The following is a 15,547-nucleotide window of genomic DNA, read 5'->3' on the forward strand; positions in this document are numbered from 1 at the left end:
TGTGAAAAACACCAATCACTTGTCTTAAAATTTTAAAAGTTTAATAGCAATAAAGTGCTTATAAAAATAATAATAAAAATTATAGTAATAAGAATTTGGACAATCAGAGTTAGAACAATAAAGGACAATAAAAACAAAGACTTTCAAATAATCTGGGTGCATTCCTGAGCAAATTAAGCCCGGAAAAGCACACCCACTAAAAAAAGATTAACTCTTAAAAACAATACCCTGTTGCATATTCATATATCTCATACATAATGCAAAAATTATTTTCAAACAAAGGGTGTTCTCTGGTCATTGTCAACCCCGCCCCCCATCTTGTGAAGCAATCGTTTTGATCCCTCAAAGTCTGGTTCTTCCTGATAAGGAGGCAATAATTCAATTCTTCTCTTGGGTTTTTGGTGTCTTGTTACTGTTATCTCTCCTTGAGTTAGTTAGAAAAAGTATCTTACATCACATAGTTTCTGTAGCCTCACCACACTTCTTAAAAAGATTAGTACAGTACTACAAAAACAAGATTAATGCAAAATAACTTTCCATCATAACACATATAGTGTTCATTTTAATATTTGCAAAAAGCCAATCATATTATATGAGTTTTTCACAATACCTTTTCTCTTGCATCAGCCCATTGCATATTCATAAACAATTATGTATATTTAAACTTTTCTCCAAACTAGTTTACATGTTCCAAGAACTGTTTAGCATGGCTCTGTTATAAATGAAAAATGAAAAATAGCCAATTTTAATAAAAAAATTTAAATAGAATTTATTTCACGACCGTAATACAGTCCCGACAGCCACCAATAAATCGCACAGTGTACCACCCCCGGGAGGTGAGCTGGGTGGACACGAGATCGGTCTCGCTAGCACCAATTCTTCCCCGTCCACACTGGCTGCTCTGAGGCAGCGGTTCTTATACAGTTTATTTTGCCCACGGCAGAGTCTCTTTGTTTCTTTCTGAGTTCTTCATATTCAAGTTGGTTTCTTTCTTTGGCTCGGGCTGCACAAAGCCTTCATCCGGGAATAGAATGATACACTTCCCTGATTCCCGGAATCTTGCATTCAGGTGGAAGGTGTTGATGGCTCTGGTCATCTCAGATGGGTATCTTGTCTGGACCATCATCGCTTGGGCGTCACTGGGTGCATGTTTCTGTGAATGCCCATCTCCTTTGCAGCCAACGTTTCCTTCGCATGTAAATGTTGTGGTGCCTCTCTGCCCATCTGCCGCGGTTTCGACATCCTGGGGAAGAATTTCTCCCCCCCCCCCCCTTCTGTGTACCAGCCATTTATTTTATACATATATATTTGATACATCTTTTATTTCCACTAATTACTAACCACATTTTTAACAGCTCCTTCTCAGATCCGCCTTTTTAGAGCATGCACGTTTCTTGGCGGTGGTTTTAGTCCGTTCTTGTTATTACCTCCAGTTTGGGCTTTGGTCCAGATGGTGGGTATAGATAGTTTGGCAAAGGTCTTCATCCTATGTTCATTGAATGTTATCCCAACCAAGCAGGCAGTTTAACACAAGCATACTATATCAGCTATTTCACTACTATGTCTAACAGAAAGAAGAAAAAAAATTATAGCAAAGTTACTTTAACATTATACATATAGCATCCATTTTAATATTTGCAAAAAGCCAATATTATAATATGTATTTATAACACTTGGCACAGCTGGTGCAGAGATGAGGGGATATTTTAAATGTTTTGGGGTGTTTCAAATGTTCTGGGTTGTTAAAAAGGGTTAAGCTAATAATAACTAGGGTTTGTAAAGACAAATTGAGAAATAAGAAGAGGAGGGGTTGAGAGGAAAGATGTGTGCTAATGTCTTTACAAATAATTTGATTGGTGAAGGTATGGGTGTTAATGTCTTTGAAATGGGTGTTAATGTCTCTACTGAGTTTGGGCAGCAAGTTTGTTACTGGGCCCAGACAGTTTGACTCCTGGAACAGACAAGGCTCTGCACAAGGCTGAACTTCTGAACTTTGGGGAAAACAGTAGGTTTAAGGGAGGAATATGTGGAAGGCAGTTCAGGAAGCCTGTACCTTTCTAGTACCTCTGCCAAGGGGGAAAGGAATAGGGCAACATGAGTTTAGGATAAAAGGAGGCTGCGCCCTCTGAAACTCTGAGAGTGGGAAAACCCCGCGGGAGTGTGCCCTGGTAGACTTTCTCCCTTTATTCAAATAAAAAAATAAAATTGAATAACTCCTCTGTCTCCTTTTTGGACATAAATTGTTGTGTCTGGTGCCCCATATGTGGAGATGCGAGTCTGGACTTCATGTCCTCAGAAGGCTTGTTTATTATATTATGATATATATTATATTAAAATGCTACATTAAAACCATACTAAAAGAACAGAGAGAAAAGATTCACCAGAAAGCTAGAAAGAACAAGAATAGAATGCATAATAAAATCTTGTGACTGCCCACAGCCTCGACACAGGTGGGTGTGATTGGTCATCAATTGGAAACAATCCACGTGGACCAATGGAAGATGCACCTGTTGCATTCCACAGCAGCAGATAGTTATTGTTTACGTTTCTTTCCTGAGGCTCCTCAGGTTCCCAGGAGGGAAAAATCCTAGCAAAGGATTTTTAATAAAATATCATGGCTACATCTCACCCTTTTAAATTTATTAAATTAAATAGAAAAATGAGTGTTTGTAATTTCTTCTACTGGGCCCTTGCAGAAGAGAGAACAAACACCTCTTGAGGTTCATCTGTTACCAATCAAAACCTCAATCAACTGCTGATGTGGAATGGTCAGGTAAATTCTTCACCTGTAGAACATCAAATTCTATCATATCACTAAAACAATCTTAAAATATAAGAAAATGCAAAAAACTCACACAAAGAATGTTCATTGTTTCAAGTCCAAACAGCTGAATTTCAGGACAGAGTCCATGGACTGAAGATGTTCCTTTTTGACATCTCTGGAAGTCCCCTTTGGTCCTGAAACAGGCTTGCAGAATTCTGAAACAAAAACTGCTAAAGAAAATCATCAAGAATCATCAAAAATCCATTGACAGTCATCAAACAATTCAGAGAGAAAATTCTGGAATGCCCTGGCCACAGCCCTTCATTGAACCACTTGGGCTGAGGCTAATTTTTGGCTTTTCAATGCTTTTGAGCTGCTAGCTCTTTCCACTTTTCTTTATTAATTTTTTTTTTCCCCCGGAAGAAGAGCAGCAGCAGCTGAGGGCCTTTTTTAGGACCCTTCAGTGGCCATGGTCCTGGTGGGCGGACCACGGAACCCAGACCTGGCCCACAGAACTGTGGCCCAGGTCCGGCCTGGGAGATGAAAGCTCCCAAACCCAACACTGGATGGGACGGTGGCCCTGGCCCAAGGAAATGAGACAAATGGCCCAGAACCAGCCTGTGAGGCAGGCTCTGTGTTCTCACAACCTGGCAGGACCATGCCGCCAATGTCTTGGGAGCAGAAGTGACCAAACGCTTGCTTCCCCCAGAAGCACTGGTGCACACAGGCAGCTGGGGCAGAGAAGCTTTCTCAGGAATTTTCATCCCAGATCTGGGGGGTTCTTGTCCCCAGAGCAAGTGAGCAATGCTTGCTTTGCACTGTTTCTCTTGCTCCTGCAATGCAAACGGCAGTGTTCCTGCTTTCTACCCCTTGGCACCACCCGTATCCCCTCTGGGCTGGGGACCAGAGGCAAAACTTCTAGGAGCCACCTCCCCCACGCCGCTGGGGTGCATGGGGGAAGGCAGGCACCCCAGACCCCAGGGAGAAGCCCCTGACCACATGCGAAATGACCCGAGAAACACGCTGAGTTTGACAGCAGGCAGCCGGACCGTACCCGCAATCATGTGTTGAGCCACGCCCCCTCCACGGAGGGACAGGCCAGTTGCTGGCTCTGAGGTCCCAGCCGCAGCCCCAGGGGCAGACGGCTCGGGGCGGTCTGGCGAACTCAGATGCTGCCGGTTCCAGCGCAGGCTCAGACGCAGACGCTGATGCGAAGGACGGAGCTCCGGAATGCGGCGGGATAGCCAGGGTGTCTGGCGAGGGCGACACAGGTGCCGGGATCGGCTCTTGAGACAATCTCGCGGACTCAGCGCCGGTCTCTGCATGCTCTTGCACTGCAATCGGGTTGGCTGGGAGCGGCAGGATCGCCGGGGGCGGCGGGACTGGCACAGGGTCCGCCCGCCCCGGCGCTGCCTGCACCGTTGCGAAATCAATTGCCAGCGGCGATGCAGAGAGAGCAGGCACCGAGGCAGCTCCTGCAGCTCCCGGGGACAGCAGCACAGCAGCAGGCCAATGGACCAATGGAAGATGCACCTGTTGCATTCCACAGCAGCAGATAGTTATTGTTTACGTTTCTTTCCTGAGGCTCCTCAGCTTCTCAGGAGGGAAAAATCCTAGCAAAGGATTTTTCATAAAATATCATGGCTAGAATAAATCTCTGGCATTTGTGGATTTGCCTGACATACATATACATACTAGTAAAGAAGTGTAATTCCTTTTCCCATATCGTTGTGTTATAGATGATAATATAATATTGGCTTTCACATTGTTAGATTAGCTTTTTGCATCACAAGTATTTTGATATAGTACAACTTATACTGACTTTTAACTGCTTTGTATAGTGTTGGAATCTGAAATGCAAGGAACTCTCAAAACTTTGGGCCTGTAAGCCAAAGCTTAGAATTAATCACAGGATTTGATCGAAGACCTTGGAAAAGGCTTCCAAACTTAGGTGCAAAAAATGAGAATGTGGATTTATAGTTTAAAGTAGAGACACATTAAGCTAAGTAGAGGAAAGTTTAGACTTTTAGAGTACAGTACTGTAGGTTTGTGTGTCATAACATGATTGGCTAAGAAAGCTTACACTGTAGCATGAGTCCATAAGACAAATTATTTAAGGATTGGGTCAAAAACATAAATATCTTTGTTGGCAGTGTTTTATTTGTTAATAAATCCTTAAAAGGTCTTGTAGCTAGATATCTTGGGACCTTCTCAACCATGCGGTGAAGATGTGAGCTGAATTCACCCTTCCCACTGTGATAGATGAGTAATGTGATGATTGACTCTCACATTCAAATGCAAATATCATGTATATATGTTAAGAAAAGTTCTATATATTTATAGCTATGATTTACCCCCTTGCGTTTTTATCAGGGGACTGCCTGGGTTTGGGACATTTGGGAGGGTCGGCTTGTCACTATGGCAGCACCTGACTGATTTGAGGAAAAAAACTAACTCCACAACTTGTAAAAGTTGTAAAGACAGTATGTTTAGTCCAGCACTGAACCCATGTGGGGATCATTCCCCCCAAAGGACACATGCACCCCTGAGAATTCCTGAACCTTTTTTATCCCCCTTACTTGTACATATGCATAGAGTTTCACAATAGGTTAATGCATATTCATTTTACTGGTTTTGCATTACAACTTGCAACTAGTTCTTATCAGTCCTTGTAGAGAGAGAACTCTCTGGTCACCCTGTCCATCTCTCGAAGCCTCAGCTTTGGCTCTCGTCTTTGTTTCAAAGTTCAAGGGCCCCCCCTTATCTTCCTTTTAGCTTGGAAGTTCGCATTCTTTTTCCTTGGCTGAGGCAGTTTTACCAGCACCGGCTTTTTGCAAGAACAGGCAGTCTTGAGCACAGCAGAGTTAACAGACTAAAAAAGTTAAAACAGAATATTTCATCTATGCAAGCAGGCTACAGGCTAAGTAATTCAAAATGGCACATTTCGCCAAAATCTGAAATGGATTTCTACCCTGTTAAATTTCCACTCTGTTTCATTCCCCCCTTTCCTAGAAAAGTAAAAGTAAATTATTTAACTTAATACAAATCCCTACCATAATAGGTGTCCCTTAATGCTTTACCATGTACATTTGATAAGGAGGTTAACACAGCCACTCACTGCAGTATTCTCCAATTCCAAATTAGCAATAAAAAAGATAACCCTAAACTTACTCCAACTAATATCAATACAACTACAATAGGGTGACACAAGATATTTAAGATCCCATTTGCAGTTGGTGACTATCCAAAGATTGCATCCCACCAGTGATGATCTGCATTTTGTTTTATTCTTTGCAGAATTCTGGTTATTTCTTTTGTATCATGTTGGACAGTAATTAGGGTTTTCTCTCCACTTTCTTGGATTTTCTTCAAGATCTCTAATAGATCTTGGTGTTTAATTAATTGTTTCACCAATGTGAGGTCCATTCCAATAGGAGTAGGTGATAGTCTGTGATACATTGTGCAATTGGTTTTGATCAGCTGGTGGGATGTCACGGGGCCCAAATACGAAAAATCACACCCGAAATCTTAACAAAATTACAAATATGAAAATTAGAATGATTTCTACAAGGCAAAATAACATCATTGTTATCGATTTTTACAATAGCACAAGCAGTTCTCAAGCATACACAACCTTTACCAGTATATACAAGCACAGTTTTCTAATCAGTGACTGGATGAATCTCGATGTGGCAAATATTTTGTTCGGTGTCAAGACACACATCTTGAGCATTAATAGTATTGCTTTTACAAATGAATCCTAGTTGTTCTCTAGTAACACAAGATTCTAAGTTTACTGTTTGCCACTTTTCATTCACCTTTCGTGCCCACACTTTATGTTCTGAAGGGTAGAGCACCATTTTTTCATTATTTACTCCTAGTGTAATGATGGGGTGGATAACATAAACAGTGGCATTACATATAGTAAGCACAAAGGCAGTGGCCACATTAGAAGCAGGATCATAGGTCAAATTTACCATAGTCCACCAGGACTGAAACTTTCTTTCAAAATCAATCGCATTATCTCAGACAATCTTTTGAATTTCAGCTGGGAAATCACCTTCACCCCCTTACCGTATGATCAAAGCTGCTGTTGCTTGCATCCATAACTGTGCTTGTATACAACTGAAAGCTAAAGACACATTATCTTGAACCATACTAAGTGCTTCTACTATTAACCTGTGGTCATGGTCCCCGGCCTTTTCCCACTTTGGCAGTACTTTTGAAATCTGCCACTGGCTAGTTCCTAATGGCAATAGCAATGACTGTAAGGGCTGTTTCAATTTTGCTAGACCACTTGCTGCAGTGGCCAGCTTGTTCATCAGTATTTCTGAATCAATTCCATTTAAAACTCCCAATCCTGTCCCTAATATACCAGTTAGATCCCTTCTTATTCTGTTCCTGAGGTGTAGTTGGGTTTGTAACCACATTGTCCAGCCCTCAAAGGATGTCCTTAGGAAAGAGGAGCAGGCTGGTTGGATTTCTGAGATATTAATTTGCATTAGCAATTCAACACATTTGAAAGACCACTCTGGATTGAACAACAATTGTTGTAGACCCATATTCCTCACTATGTATGGGCCTATTTCATATACTTCAGGTTCAAGTTTGGTTTGGGTCTGAGCTGCTTGAGTACTGGTGTGAGTTGTATGAGGTCTTGCCATTGTAAAAGGTATAGCACCTATTTTAAATTTAAATGAGAGCCCGATAGCATCATGAGCCCAAAGACAAGTCACTTCTACAGGCTGTATTAATGTGAAATTACACCAACAATCTGATTGACTTGGGCTATCACAAACCTCCTGGTGTCTGTATACAGGAGAGGCTGAGACACTAATTTGATTTGGTCTCTCATGAGTGGTCCCATTGACCACTCAGCATCCTACCCTGATTTCTTCTCCTCTGATCCCTTGAAGTGTCCACAGTTCCCGTTCCTGCCACTCCCACTCCTCATATACCTGATTCCCGTGGATTACTACAGTGGATGGGTTTAAATCTTTTATCTCAGAAGGTTATCCCATGGATCCAGTGTACTGATTAAAAGCCTGGGACCAAGGCCATTCAGCATCACTTTGGATAGAGGTACTCTCTAATTCCAAGACTCCAGTTATAATTATGCACAAAAAAATTATGTAAATGAAATTACAAACTACCCCTGGCCACAATATACTCATTTTGCCCAAGTAAGTTTTAGTCTCAGTTCCTTGTCTCCTGGTGTCACCCTTCAAAGGGCTTCTGGGCCCTTCTTCACTCGAGAGTGGCAGATCCAGGCATTCTGCTCCTTGATCTTGATCACGGTGAAGGTAGTGAGAAGCACCTGGAATGGTCCTTCCCACTGTGGTTCCAAAGTCTTTTCTGTAAGAGACAACATATACATAATCCCCAGGCTGTATGTTATGTACTGGTCCATCTAGCACCCTGGTCTGAGTTCCAGTCACTTGTTTTTCAATTTATCTGAGCTGTTTACTTAAAGCCACCATGTAGGTGGCTAATGTCACCTTTGCAACGTGGGTGGACATTCCCTTTTGTATTCCATATGGTCTTCCATAAAGCATTTCAAAGGGACTCAGCCTTTCTTTAGCTCTAAGTTCAGAAACGCTTCAGTGCCAGTGGAAGAGCTTGGGGCCAGGGTAGATTAACTTCTTCCCCAGTCTTACAATTTGCTGCTTAATCAAATGATTCATTTTCTCCATCTGGCCGCTTGATTGGGGGTGGTATGGAGTGTGAAGTTCCCAACATATTCCCAGGTGGCTACTAATCTGTTGCACCATTCTGGAAATGAAATGTGATCCTCTATCCAAGGATATTGTGTCTGGAACTCTGAAGCGTGCTATTATTTCTTGTAATAATACCCTGGTCACCTCTCAAGCCTTGACAATTCTGGTGGGGAACGCTTCTGGCCACCCTGAAAATGTATCTGTCAATATTAATAAATACCGATACTCCCCTTTCCTTGGGTGTTCTGAAAAGTCAATTTTCCACTTCTGTCCAGGCCCATGGCCCCTACCAATCTGACCAAGTTTTCATCTGGGAGTATTTTTGGGGTTAGTCTGGAGGCAAAGATCACCCTGTCGGGTCACTTGAGTAATAGTGGCATATAAATTCCTGGCAATGATGCTTTCAATCAAATAGGTGTTTAGGGCATCTATCCCCCAGTGTGTTTTCTGGTGCTCCTCCCTTACTAGTGACCACAACAAATGGGAAGGGATTACCTGCTTCCCTTCGATGGTAGCCCACCCCTCTCATTTGTCTGTCCCTTTTTGATCTTTGATTAGTTTTCTATCTTTCTTATTATATTCTGGCTTACCTTCAAGGGAAATTTGTCCATCTGAAATTAGAGCTCCTTCAATAGTTACCTCACCTTTTGCTGCTTCCTTTGCCTCTCCATCTGCCAGTTCATTTCCTTCTTCCAATTCTGAGCTCAATCTCTGGTGTGCCTTAATATGCATAATTGCTACCTTTTCAGGCAGCTGAACTGCTTCCAGAAGCCGGATTTTCTCTTGCGCATGTTTGATGTTCTTTCCTTGTGAGGTCAGCAGTCCCCTCTCTCTCTAGATGGCTCCATGTGCATGCACAACTCCGAATGCATACCTCAAGTCTGTATAGATGTTTATTCTCTTTCCTTTTGCCTTTTACAAGGCACGGGTCAGTGCAATTATCTCAGCCTTCTGTGCAGAGGTGCCTGTTGGTAAGGGTCCAGATTCTATTACCTCTCTGCAGGTAGTGACAGCATATCCAGCATGTTGCTTTCCACTGGTAACGTAGCTACTCCCGTAAGTGAACCATGTCTCTGCATCGTCCAAAGGAGTGTCCTTCAAGTCTGGGCAGCTGGAGTAAGTAGCTTCAATGGTCTCCAGGCAATCGTGGTATATTGCTTCTCCTTGATTTCCACAGAGAAAAGAAGCTGGGTTGACAATATTAGTTACCACTATCTCTACATCATCTTTTTCTACCATGATGGCCTGGTATTTCAGGGACCTCTGTGGTGCAAGCCAGTGGCCGCCCTTTACTTCCAGTACTGCAGACACTGTGTGGGACACTAGCACAGTAATTTTCTGTCCCAGGGTAAACTTGCATGCTTCTGGAATATTCAGCATGACTGCTGCTACAGCTCTGGGACAACCTGGCCACCCTTTGTCCGTTGCATATAGTTGCTTGGAAAAGTAAGCAACTGCCCTCCGATATGGACCCAAGTTCTGAGCCAATATTCCCAGGGCAATTCCCTGTTTCTCATGGGAAAATAGAAAGAATGGTTTTCTTAGATCTGGAAGTCCCAAAGCTGGAGCTGACATGAGGGCACTCTTTAGCTGGTGAAAGGCCGTGTGGCTTCCTTTGTCCACTGGAGATCTCTATTTCCATTGGCAATAAGAGCATACAGGGGTCTGATGAGCAGTCCATAATTATAAACCCACAGCCGGCACCACCCTGCCATGTTTAAGACGGTTCGGAGTTCCTTTATTGTCTGGGATTTCAGGGTTTGGCATATGGCTTCCTTGTGAGCCTGCCCTAAAGTCCATTGCCCAGCACTGACCTTATACCCCAGGTAGATTACCTTCTGTTTCACTACCTGTGCCTTTTGCTTTGATGCTCTGTATCCTTGGAGCCCTAGGAAATTTAAAAGGCTTACCATCCAGGCCACACATGCTTCCCTTGTCTGAGTGGCTACTAGAAGATCATCCATGAACTGCAATAGCCTTCCTTCTTCCTGTGGAGCTTCCCAGGACTCTAGATCTTTTGCAAGTTGTTCCCCAAACAGAGTGGGGAAATTTTTTAAGCCGTGAGGCAACATGGCCCATATGAGCTGGGTTTTGTGCCCGCTTTTAGGGCTTTCCCATTTGAATGCAAAAATTTTCTGGCTGGCTTCGTGGATAGGGAGGCAAAAGAAGGCATCTTTCAAATCTAAAACAGTAAACCCGTTTAGCTCAGGTGTTAAACAAGTTAGTAAAGTATATGGATTTGCTACCACAGGATATAAATATTCTGTTATCTTATTGACAGCCCTCAAATCCTGTACTATCCAATATGACCCATCAAATTTCCGAATGGGTAAAATGGGAGTATTGAAATCAGATTGGCATTCTTTCAATAACCCTAACCACAGAAAATTTCCAGTTATTGGGCTGATTCCTTTCCTGTCTTCTTTTTTCAGGGGTTACTGCTTAATTCTCACTGGTTGTATCCCTTCCTTAAGCTGGATTATAATGGGGGGGGGGCATTTTCACCCTCCCTGGTACATCAGAGGCCCATACCCTGGGAAATACTTGACTTAATATCTCTTCACTAATTTCCTCCTTAATTTCAATGGTTGTTAATGTTAAATTTAACACCTTTATGTACTTTTGATCATTTACCTCCAGAGTAACCTCTCCATTTCTGAATGTAATGGTTGTTTGTAACTGCTCCAATAAGTCTGTCCCTAAAAGTGCCTTTGGCAAATTGGGCATATACAAAAACTTGTGAATACCCAATTTTTTTCCCAATTTATACTTTAAAGGTTTGCAAAAGTATACCTTCTCAGACTGGCCAGTTGCTCCCCGCACTACAACATAATAATTCTCCACGGGTGCTAAAGCTTTATTTAAAACTGAATATGTGGCCCCTGTAACAACCAAAAATTCTACCCTTTTCCCTTCTTCCCCCACCCCCATTGTTATAACCAGTGGATCCGCTGGGGTGGAATCCCCCAGTCCTCCTCAGTTGTTTTCTATGTGTGCAACCACTTGTCTGTCACCTCGTCTTCGTTCTGGGCATTGGTTTTTCCAGTGACCAGTTCTTTTACAGATCGCACACTGGTTTCTGCCCAGCTGAGGTGGACCTTGTCTGGGTGGTCCCTGCTTGCGTTTTCCTTGCCTTTCCTCCTGTACTACTGCCACCAGCATTTTCATTCCTTGTTTATATCCTTAAATACTAAATACTCTCCATGCCTCTTCTAGCAAGACTTTGAGGTTTCTCCCTTCTGGTGCCCAGATTTTCTGAAGTTTACGCCTAATATCTCCAGCAGACTGTCCCAAAAATGAATTAACTAGCTGATTCATCCCTATCTCAGACCCCGCATCCAATGATATATGGTGATGCATAGCATCCCTTAAACACTCTAGAAACTCGGACTGAGTCTTGGAAGGCCCCTGCCTAAGGGAATATAAGGCAGACCAATTTACGGTCTTCGGAATAGCTCTTTCCACTCCTGTTTCTATCCACTCTTGATAACCTGCTGATTTCTTTGATTCTGCTGATATATTGGGATCCCATTTTGGGTCTTGGAGGGGAAAATATTCTTTTACATCTAGCTGCTTGATCTTGCAGTGATCCTCTGCCAAAGTTCCCGCTGTCTTTAAGATCAGCTGTTTTTCTGTTTCAGTGAAAGCATCCAGTAGTAACTGGGTGTCAGCCCAATCTGGATTGTGTTGCTTGATAACATATTGTAGACATTTGGCAGTAAGTATCGGATCGATGAGATAATTCCTAGCAATCCTTTCCCATGCCTCTAAATCAAGAGTGGTAAATGGCACCTTAATCATTAATTTCCCTCCTTCTGGTCCCACTGCCTCTTGCAGAGGGGCCTGTAACACTGCTTGCCTCCTAGTTCTGGATGAAATTGGACTGTCAGGAGGGGGACGGGTTCGAGTGGATATGATTTCCGAGCCTGAGTCCTCCTCCCTTTTAGGGAGGTCATCATCCCTCTTGGGAAATCCTCCTCATCCTCACCCTCATCCTCATCCTCATCCTTCCTTCCCCTAGGAGGAGCTTTTAACAAATTAAATGTATCTTGTTCTTGTGCCTCAGCATGATAAACTTTGTCCGATCTCATATATCGCTGTCTTATACTGCATGCTGAACAATAACATTTGATTTGCCCTCTCTTTGCTTTGTTTTCCTTTTCAAGAGCTAACACCAGTGGGTCAGAGTGAGCTCCATGCCCACAGTCCCTGTGCATTCCAGGTGATTTCTTAAGGCAAAAAACATATTGGCATATGAGACCTCATCCCGTTTACCTTCCCGTCTTAAAAACAGCATTAACTGCAATAAGGTATTATAATCTAAAGTTCCAGTGGGTGGCCACTTTGCTCCATCCTCTAACCTGTATAATTGCCACCAGCGTGTGCAATATTGAATTAAATATTTTTTATTTTCCAAGCCGCCCCTACTAGCAACTTCCTTCCAGTGGGCCAAGATACACCCCAAGGGGCCAGCTCGGGGAACTTCTTTGTTCTGGTTAGTTCCCATTATCTCCTTCTCCTTGTTCTATCTCGTTTCCACCCAAACCTCTCTTCACAGAGCCTCACAGTCCTTTCCCAGTTTTCCTTCCACACACGCCCCCAGGTGGCAGGTATCAGATGTGATCTTCCACACACAAGCTTTAAGATCTTAGGTTCTGAATCAGCTTGATCAGGAAACCTCAATTCATATTTGGAGCATATGCCCTGACACCTACTAGAACAGCAATACCAGCGCCTCTCACAAACTCTGCACTGCAATAGTACCCACGCAGGGTGCCAACCTCTCTATGCACCAAAGGCTCCCGGGAATTGCCCGCAGAGGCAGGCTATTACACTTATCACCTCGGGGATTTCTAAATCCTCTACAGCGGGTTGTTCCCAGTCCAAACTTACTATATTACCAGCTGAAGTACAATAAAGCCCCTGTAAATGAACTCGTTCATCTCCTCTATCTATCTATGGCCGGGTCTTTACCCTCAGGGCAGGAGCCCAGCAGGGAATGCTGGCCAGCCAGGATAGCTCAGCGGGGGGCTCAGGCAACCTAGGCAAGCTAGAGTGATTTGCAGCTCTTAGTGATAATCAGCTCTTTTGTGATATTCAGCTCTTTTAGCTTGCTAGGTGCCGCAGCAGCAGACACAGAGAGAGAGAGAAGCGCCGTATGGTGTTCCGCAGGATTCTTTTATTCGGGTCTCTGCGAAGGGTCCAGTGACAGCTCTTCTGCCGAACTGGGCAGAATTAGGGGTTTTTATACCCTACAGGGGTTTTGAAAACTGTCCAATAGTAAGGGTCAGGGGAAAGTGACCTATGGATTTACAGCGAGATAAGCAGGGTCCGAAAGGCGGAAGAGAGGGACTGCTAGGGTCATGCTGACTTGGCATTTCCTAGCTCTCAGGCCTCTGATTGCCAAGGAGGCCGTGCAGGCCTTGTGTCTGCTACATCTATCCAATAATTCACAGGATTCACAAACTCCCAGGGATCAAGTCCAAATCACTGGGGCAGAGGAACCCCCTGAGTTCGTCTAGCCATGGTTAAAATGTGCACAATCTACACAAATCACCACCTTTAAACACAATAAATGTCCTCACCCACATTTTTTCACTTGTTGCACTTTTCTGTGGGGCACTCCCTGCCCCACAGCCTACCCCAGCCGGTGCCCCGGCCACTTCAGACATTGGTAGAACTCCCCCCCCCCCCCACCCCCCGTGCCGTGGGTACAGTCACTCGCTCGCTCTCTCTTTCATACACCACACACTCACATGATTACAAACACATTAACATTAACCACAATGTCTGGACACCACAAGCACACAAAGTTCAGGTTCACTCAACTCACCCCCAGAGCCTCTAGCAGTAGCTCTATCAAACAATGAACCCGTCCCCAGTCATGCTATCAACCAGGGAACCTCTGCCATTGACCTTGCTCAGCTGATGGCTGCCTGAAAGCACAGGGACAAGGCTGTGCACTCAGACATCTCTGAGCGGCGTACCAGCAGCCCTATCTCTCTCCCCCTAGGGCCCTTTTATACATACCTGTCATTGTCGATGCGGTCACGACACAAAGCAGAGACCACAAGCAGTCTCAGATGGCAACTCTTTATTATCGAAAATGGCTGACCTTTTATACACTTTTTAATTGTTTATACTTCTTCTACCCCAACTATTGGCCACAATAAATCAACATAACACCATTGGTGAAAAGCAACGGTGACTTCAACTAACTTTCTAAAAATACTTCATCCAACTGCAAAGTTCTCTCCTTATCTTTCTTCAGTTCCTCTCTTCTCTTGGTCTCCTTGGTGACAGCCTTGAAGAGAGCTCCTTATCAGCTTCTTCTTGCTTCTCAGCTTCTTCTCACTGCTTTAGCTAACAGACCCGCTGTTAACCCTTTCCACACATACTGTTTATCCACACACCAGCAGGTCATTGTCTGTCTCCACAGGGGGCAAGCCAAGACAGAGCGGAGCTCCTCCAGGGAAAATCCCGGGGCCTGCCTAGGAAGACCCGTCACCCCCTAGGCCCCTGCGAGGACAGAGACAATCTCATGGCTGGCTTGCCAAAATGATTTGTGGAAAAAAACTAACTCCACAACTTGTAAATGTTGTAAAGCTGATATGTTTATTCCCATGCTGGACACATGTGGGGATCATTCCCCCCAAAGGACACATGCACCCCTGAGAATTCCTGAACCTTTTTTATCCCCCTTACTTGTACATATGCATAGAGTTTCACAATAGGTTAATGCATATTCATTTTACTGGTTTTGCATTACAACTTGCAACTAGTTCTTATCAGTCCTTGTAGAGAGAGAACTCTCTGGTCACCCTGTCCATCTCTCGAAGCCTCAGCTTTGGCTCTCGTCTTTGTTTCAAAGTTCAAGGGCCCCCCCTTATCTTCCTTTTAGCTTGGAAGTTCGCATTCTTTTTCCTTGGCTGAGGCAGTTTTACCAGCACCGGCTTTTTGCAAGAACAGGCAGTCTTGAGCACAGCAGAGTTAACAGACTAAAAAAGTTAAAACAGAATATTTCATCTATGCAAGCAGGCTACAGGCTAAGTAATTCAAAATGGCA

The 15,547-nt window shown here is 43.7% G+C and overlaps 1 long non-coding RNA gene across 2 annotated transcripts; it reads right to left on the bottom strand.

Moving 5' to 3' along the window:
• Positions 1-10: 10 nt before the first annotated feature.
• On the bottom strand, positions 11-15,475 carry LOC135289084 (uncharacterized). 2 transcript variants are annotated; one of them, XR_010351883.1, is made up of 3 exons: positions 14,512-15,475; positions 3,819-8,119; positions 11-2,991 (listed from the first exon to the last, which is right to left on the bottom strand). It is a non-coding gene; the product is annotated as an uncharacterized LOC135289084 (long non-coding RNA). The 2 variants fall into 2 exon arrangements; XR_010351884.1 differs by having other exon boundaries at positions 13-1,564; positions 2,856-8,119.
• Between the last annotated feature and the right edge of the window lie 72 nt (positions 15,476-15,547).

The sequence above is a fragment of the Passer domesticus genome, chromosome W (genome assembly GCF_036417665.1).
Source record: "Passer domesticus isolate bPasDom1 chromosome W, bPasDom1.hap1, whole genome shotgun sequence".
NCBI lineage: Eukaryota > Metazoa > Chordata > Aves > Passeriformes > Passeridae > Passer > Passer domesticus.